Source organism: Capsicum annuum, unplaced genomic scaffold (assembly GCF_002878395.1).
Source record: "Capsicum annuum cultivar UCD-10X-F1 unplaced genomic scaffold, UCD10Xv1.1 ctg81773, whole genome shotgun sequence".
NCBI lineage: Eukaryota > Viridiplantae > Streptophyta > Magnoliopsida > Solanales > Solanaceae > Capsicum > Capsicum annuum.
In genome coordinates, this window is record NW_025892519.1 from 60,822 (window position 1) to 68,969 (window position 8,148).

General features: G+C 34.1%; 1 non-coding gene across 1 annotated transcript; it reads right to left on the minus strand.

Annotated features, from left to right (window-relative positions):
- Positions 1-7,287: 7,287 nt before the first annotated feature.
- On the minus strand, positions 7,288-7,395 carry LOC124895395. Its single transcript, XR_007051690.1, has one exon. It is a non-coding gene; the product is annotated as a small nucleolar RNA R71 (small nucleolar RNA).
- Between the last annotated feature and the right edge of the window lie 753 nt (positions 7,396-8,148).

Sequence of the window (8,148 nt, forward strand, 5' to 3'; positions counted from 1 at the left end):
GGTGCAAAGTAATTGAAAAATCTAATGTCTTAAGTGTAGAATATCCAATAATAAAAACTGAATTTGAAGTACATGATATGTCTCAGAAAAAAATAAAGAAATTATGATACCCCGAACTTTCTTCAAGCCTAATTTCGTCTCTAGAAGATTAAGGGATGACTTTCAAAGTGAGTAATGTTTAAATCATATAGAATTTTTCTAATTTTGACTTTTTATTGTGTGGAAAATTGAAGTAGCTTTCCAATGATATAAGATTCACTTAAATCCAATAACTGGTCAAGAATTATGGCTAATTTAAGTTCTAGTCGTAAAACACCATCATTATGGTGTTTAGCGCATTGCGGAGAGGGTTTATTTAAAAAAATTTAAATTTCAGTGGGACTCCACGATGGTGGCGCAACACGGAGGACCCCAATTTCATAGTTGTCACTTTCCAGAAGCTCAACACAATAACAGTGCGTCGCGCTAGGTGCCAAAATGGCATTAACAAAGGGGCACCTTGATGGCTCCGCATCGCGGAGTCTGCCTAGTTCACAGTGGTCGTTTTTTAGTGAGACACCACGATAGTGGCGCATCACGGTGGCTACTCAGTTCACAAATATTTCATTTTTCCAGTTCGGTAAGAGTTAAAGGAGGTATTTTGGTCAATTATCTTACCCTCAATCCGTCCAAAACATAAAATTAATGACATAACAAAGCACTTTATGCCCTAATCCTCACTCTCTTCAAAACAAAAATCCTAGTTCATCATACTTCTCCTCCAAGAAACTCAAGATTTCTCCATCAATTCTCCAAATTGAGTCAAGATTCCAAGTTGTTAGTGTAGGAATTCCAAGAACCCTCATTCAAGAGTTTCAATAACATCTCGAACGCAAGTTGTTCATTCAAGTTTATCAATATAAGGTATGTAGGGTTTGAACAAGAACAATCCTTGCGTTCTTGTGCCCCAAAACTTTCTTTAAGTTATAAATTTCTGAATTTTACTATGATTTCCATAAAAATCAAGTTAGGGTTTATACCCATTACCATTATTTGCAAGATTATAAGATTTTCCATGGATTGAGAGTTGAATTATATGATTTTGTTTATATTTCTATGCCTATTTATGAATTTTCCAGATTTTAATTTGAATTATGAATAATTGTGTTATAAAGTATGAATTTTTATGGTGTTTGATATGAAATTGAAGCATGGGCCACTAAGCCTAGTATGTATGTTGAAATTTAAGAATGATCATGATTTAAGCATCCCATGAATAGATATTTTTAGTTATTGATGAAGAAAGTTGATCATTTGAACCAAGCTAAGATAGGAATCCATACTATTCATTCAAGTTATGATTTAAGGCAAAGATAAGCATAATCAGTTTTAACTCTAAACCTTTATGCTATTTTGAAGTGAATTTTCTAAAGTTTTGAGCAATAAGTATGGGAATAGTAGTTAACACCGAGAGGGTATGATTCTGAGGTCTCATGCCTCAGAACTACGAGCCACCGTAGGTTTCTAAATTTCCCCAAGTGGGTTAAGATAATGATCACTAAACTTAAAGGTTTTATTCTGATGGCAAGGATAGAGTAGCTCTCCCCAACGTGGGAAGAAGTTGGACTTCATGTCAACTCACACGGTTTATGTCAGTTAGAAGAAACTCCCAAGACCAAAGTCCCAAAGTCCTATAATCTCTAAGTTTCAAAGAATTCCTTTATTCTCCATAAGATAAAAGTATAAGTGTTGGAAGATATTGTTTTAAGATTCCTCTTTCTTACAAAGTTTTGAGAACAAGATGGAGAATAATGATTTTAGAAGTAAATATAATGACTCATGATATTTGTACTATATGCTTCATTATACATGATTTATGAGATTCAGTTTTCAGTTTTTCCTCAAGCTATGTGAGTCATTTATATCAGCATGCATGTTTTTCTACAAAGTTGATGATATTATTTACTTATTGCATTGCACCCTCATATGCTCAGTACATCCTCAAAGTACTGATCTACATATACGTATGTGTTCTATATTGTCTCATAATGTAGGTCCAGGTGTTCAGTATCTGCAGCGTGAGTAGTTCGAGCATCTTTATCTACACTTCCACAATGGTGAGTCCTCATGATTCGAGGGCCTACTTCCTCAAATATTGTGTTTTCTTTTAGTCTACAGACTATCATTTTCAGTTTAGTTCAAGTTAGTTAAGGTTCTTTACTAATGGCTCTCTAGTTCTTTGTTAGTAGTATAAGCTTGTCGGACTATGAGTTTGTTTAAAGACTATTAGTATTTGTTTTCCAGACAGTATCTATCATTTATTCGCTTTAGTTTTGATATGACACAACATTTATTCTTGGCTAGACTATCTTAACATAAGTGTTACAAGAAGACGCAGGCTCAAAGGGTTAGCTTAGGGCTACTTATAGCTTTAAGCACCGTGTGATATCTGGGATAAGATTTTGGGGCGTTACAGAAATCCATAATGATAAGAAGAGGTTTGGGGTCAACTCTAAAGATGTAGAGTAATGGGTACCTCGGATGTCACCAATGAACAACACGATCTCAACCTCCACATGTCATACTTGTGCTAGAATCTGCACCAAAAGGGCACATTAGGGATTTGTACAATCCACTTGTACTTAGTAGGTATCATAGGCTGACTGAGCAAGGCAAAAAATAACATAATTAAATAAAATTATAAGCACATCACCTACAAGTAGAAAAGTCCAAAATGGTAGCTCACACCATCTCTACTAACAGTTCTAATATATCATTACTGAAAAATAAGTACAAATACACATGAAAAGTACTCCAAATAAAATACGAGCCAAGGAAACTAAAGAAATCATGAAAGATGCAATATGCAATGCGATGCCATGAGAATAAGATGAATAGTGTAAGTCATCACATGACTTTCTGTATACACTCACCGAGATCGTAGCTCTCAGGTAAAACTCATAGGAAGTTTGTAACCCATATACTATAATTCATATCTCAATATCTCAACCCGTCTTTTCATCTCGTGTTCACGAAGAGAATTCTTATAAAAATGACACATTTTTCTCTAAAAGTAATGTTCCTCAATGGTACCAGTATCTTATGAATGTATGTGTATGGAATGAGGATGTAATACTCATAACTAACTTAATATGAAGATATAAAATCCATTCAATGCGTCTATAAGTGAGCCCAAAATCAACTCAATATATCTACAATTCATTATTATCAACTCTAATTAGACACCATTGATGTTGGGTGTATTTATGCATTCTAGTGTCATTATTCTAGTATTTTTAGCCTTGTTTTGAGGATGATTTGTACGCTATATGGGTTGATAATCAGATAAATGTACATCTAAGTTTTAAAGCATGTGTTTAGAGTGTCAAAGTTAATTCCAAAAAAGTTTGTACCTAAAAGAGTCATTTAGAGTTCAATCATGGAAACTAGCATTACTAGCTTGAGCTAGGTGTTTGTCTAGTCAATCTTGTTGAATTCTATTGCGTTTTATGTGTTACAAATGGTTTAAATGAATAATTATGAGTGAAATAACTAATTGGTAATGTGCAAGATTCAATTTTATTAAGTAAAAAATTGAAACATAAAGTTGAAGATCATTGCGAATTACCCTAGTGTTAGCTTGTGTTTTGATTCATCGTCATGGATATTGTGTTGTGATGATCTCTAATGCATGTAGTTTTATTTTGTTGGATTATTTGTGAGATGAATATGATGATATTTTAATGATATAAATGCTGGAAATCCATGGGAAATACATCAAAAGACAAGGGACAAAAGATGGAACGAGAAAGACTCAACCAAAATTTGGGACGCAACTTCCAGTGCTTGCCCGCGATTTGGGTGCGTCGTACCCTCCATTCCAGGGCATCTATGCCTTAGAAAATATTCTGAACAACAATTCTAGTGTGTGCCCGCAATTTTCCCGCAGGCTCAACTCTAGCTCAACTCTCCAACATGGTTTTGGCTTACCCTTTTGCAATAAACACATCCTTATACATATTTTTAATTATCTTTGGACATATTTTGGAGATCAAGGGACTGCTACGACTTCATAACAGGTTTTTATTATTTTAATTTACTTCATTCATGGTTTTAGTCGTTAATTACAATCTTGTGATTACGATTACGACTATGCATGGATAAACACCCTATTTTCGGGGTTAAAGCCAAGAACATGAGTACTATTATTTTAAATTGATTTCTTTTAAGTTTCTTATCATTATTGGTTGTTTGTTTATTCTTGATTTAACTATTTTAAGGATTAGCTACCCTAAGAATATATTCATTGTCAACCTTGTGATCTCGGGAGAGAGAATAGGGATATAGAATGTGGAAATAAACAAAGTTGGTTCTTATTTCTTTATAAAATAAGGAATTTGAATTAGTGTCAAGGACATGGATGTACTTAGATACCTCACATGATTCAAACGTAGGATGATAGCTTAATAAACTTAAGTGGATTATTACATCCTCGCTCAACGATGTAGTTGTAAGGTCAAACTTAGGTAAAGGATTAGAGGTCGAGAGACCATGATTATGTAATTAACCCTACGAATCAACAACCAAGTTAAGAAAGTTAACGAATTGACAGTGCACATGCAAGTGTACGTGGTCTACCAAGTAATATAGTGTCCTTCAAGAAATTCGAGTTATCGATCCTACAAAGACTAGATTTGGCAACGATTTGATTTCAGTTCACAATTTAGATTCACTTGATGCAAAAGTAACCAAAAGAGAGAATTGAGTTTGTATATTGCGAGTAAATTAAATAATGCGTAAAGTAAAGATCTTGTAACAATCAATAGGAGAAAACCCAGGGTTGAAACACTCTAAATAATCATATTATGCTATTGGAGTTCATTCGTTAACTTTCTTATCTTGGTTGTTAATTCGTAGGGTAAATTGCGCGATTATGGTTTCCCAACCTCTAATCTATTATCTAAGTTGAACCTTACACCTACATCGTTGAGCGGGGATGTAACAATTCACTTAAGTTCTCAACAAATATCATCCTACATATGAATCAAGTAAGGTTTCTAGGTACATCCCTATCATAGATACTAATTCAAGTTTCTTATTTTATAAGGAATCAAGAACCATACTCTGCTTATTCTCATATTCTATCACTCTATTCCCTCTCCCAAGTTCACAAGGTTGACAATGGATGTATTCTAAGGGTCGTGAATCCTTAAAATAGTTAAAACAAAAATAAAAAACAACCAATATTGATAAGCAAAGAAAAAAAACTTAATCTATAGCAATAATAATCATGTTCTTGGCTTCAACCCCGGAAAGGGAGTTTTTTTAGCCACTCATAGCCATAATCAACATCTAATTAATTGTATGAATGATTAAAACCATAAAAAAAACTAAATTAAAGAAATAAAAACCTAAAAAGAAGTTTTGGTATCCTACAATGTTGTTCCAAGTAATCTAGGTGTTCAAAGATATCCCACAGCGTGTTTTAAGACATTATATTTATAGTATATAAGTCATAACCCACTTGGATTAGGTTTTCACATCGTCTTCCTTCAGTTTGAAACTTTTCTCCAAATTTTTATCATTGGCACATCGCACCACAGTGTCAAATGGAATCCTGGACACAACTGGGCACTTGACTCCCGATTTTGGTCAGTGGTGCTAAGCAGTGCAATCGCGTTGAGACACTATTTTTGGATAATTGAGATTTGGGATGGCTCTGAGATATGGTGTTTCACTATTTTGGGCCCCTTATGAATCCAATGAAAGTCAACACGTGCCAATTGGACAAACACAAACTCAACATGCGCTCAAAAATATGCAGGGGTCTAAATTGGTGTCCAGCTTGAATCTTGTGCTTTCATTGTCATTTTCTAGCCCTTTTAAGTTTTTTACACTTGATTTAAATATTGTATATCCTTTATATAACATAATAATCCATTTACCAAGCATCATATAGCATTAAAAACAATAATTTATAGCTCAAAACAACACAACATCCTTAACGATGAACTAGAAACATGAGCTAAGCATAGGCTAAATTCATATTGAGCTTTAACTCATTGTTTTGACTCTTTTATTGATTCAATTGACCCTTTAACATTATAACTCAGTTATTTTACATATAAATAAATAATAAAAACTAGAAAAACACCTAGCTCAAGCTAGTTACACTAGTTTTCTCGGTTGAACTCTAAATGCTCAAACTGAATCAAAACTCATGTGAAACCACCATTAAACATTGTAAACACATACTTGGACACATAAATATTCATTTATATCATTATCAACACATATAGCATAAGAATCATCCTCAAAACAAGGCTAAAAAGGCAAGAATAGTAATGGTAGAGTGCATAAATACGCCCAACATCACGAATGAAGTTCAATAACATAGAATGATTGTTCAAAGTACTTTAACCCTAGGTTTTCTCCTATTGATTATTCCAATACTTTTAATTTATGCATTGTTTACTTTAATTGCAATTACAATTTTCAAACTTCCTTTTCGATTACTCTTACACTAAGTTAATCTAAATTGTGAACTAAAATAGAATCGTTGTTCAATCAAGTCCTTGTGGGATTGATACTTGGCTTCTTGAAGTCCAATTTACTACTTGGTATACCATGTACACTTGCGTGTACGCTTGGATGCTGTCAAGTTTTTGACGCATTTTCGGGGACTTGTAATTTGGCAATTATTTATTTTAGTTTTAATTTTTTGATTTATTTGGTTTTTTTACACTTGGTCTTAGTTTTGTAATTACAGGAAATAGGTTTTCAAAGTAGGAAGGTGGAAATGGCTCGAGAATTGGCTGAACTAAGCTCCGAACCTGAATAAATTTTCCATCAACGCAGGAGAACAAAAATCCTTCTCCCCCGAATTCCTTAAATCTAAGAAGACCAAGAGAATCTTGATCCTATGGCTGAACAACAAGCAACACAAAGGATAGTTAGGGAAGTGGTTGTCTCACTTTCGATGAACTTGACTTCACCATTTCAAAGACCGTCCGATGTGGAAAATTTTGAGTTAAAGCACAACATGGTGCAGCTTCTAATCAGCAATGGACAGTTTGCAGAAATTTCACATGAGGATCCCTAAGTCCATTTATAGAATTTCATTGAGCTTACTGATACATTCATTATAACTGGTGTGAATATAGATTATGTGAGGCTGATACTTTTTCCCCATTCACTGTTAGGGGAAACTAAAAGTGGTTGAATGCAGAGCCGGCCAATTCAATCACATCATGGGATGTCTTAACCAGAAAGTTCCTCTTCAGATTCTTTCTATTTGGCAAGACTACAAGACTTCGCAATGAGATAGTGAGCTTCAAACAGAAGGCAAATAAAAACCTCCATCATGCTTGAGAATGATTCAAGGCTCTTCTTTGGGAATTTCCACATCACCAATATTCCAATGAGTTACTTGCTCATACTTTTATAGAAGAACTTAATCACAATACAAAGATTTTGCTAGATTCAGCCGTAGGTGGTCAAGTGCTGGAATTGACTTATGATGAGCTGTACACATTATTAAATCGTATAGTGCAAGAAAGTCCCAAGTGGCATTCAGATTCTAGAAGTTCCATGAAAAGAATTATGGGTGTATTAGAGGAGAGCCAATTCACTGCCTTATCAGCTTAGGCTACGGCATTGCAAAATATGATAAATACTCAGTTCAGCAGCCTGAAATTGGGAATCAGTAATGTATGTAGGCAAAGCTCAAAGGCCGAATTATAGTAATGGATACAACATGATATGGCATACTCAGCCATTGAATGCCCCACAACCACAATCTTTAACAAATTAGTCAACTAGCAACATGGAAGAGATATTAAAGCAGGTTCTATCTAGCTAATCAGACACAATTAGCTACGAATATAAAAAATTTACAATCTGCCTTGAGAAGCTTAGAGTTACAGTTTGAGATAGCTACAGAAAGCATTAAATACTAGACCATAATGTAGGTTGCTCGAAGATACAAAAAATCTAAAATAGGTTATGGCAATCACTTTGAGGAGTGGTAAAAAACTTCAAGGAGAACCTTCCAAGGTAACTAAGGAGGTAGATATTGATGTGGTGGTTGAACAGGTAAATGGCAAAGTTTCTAAAAAATTGAGAAATTTCAAATTCTCAAAATAAAAAGTTCCAGAAGAGGAGAAGAAG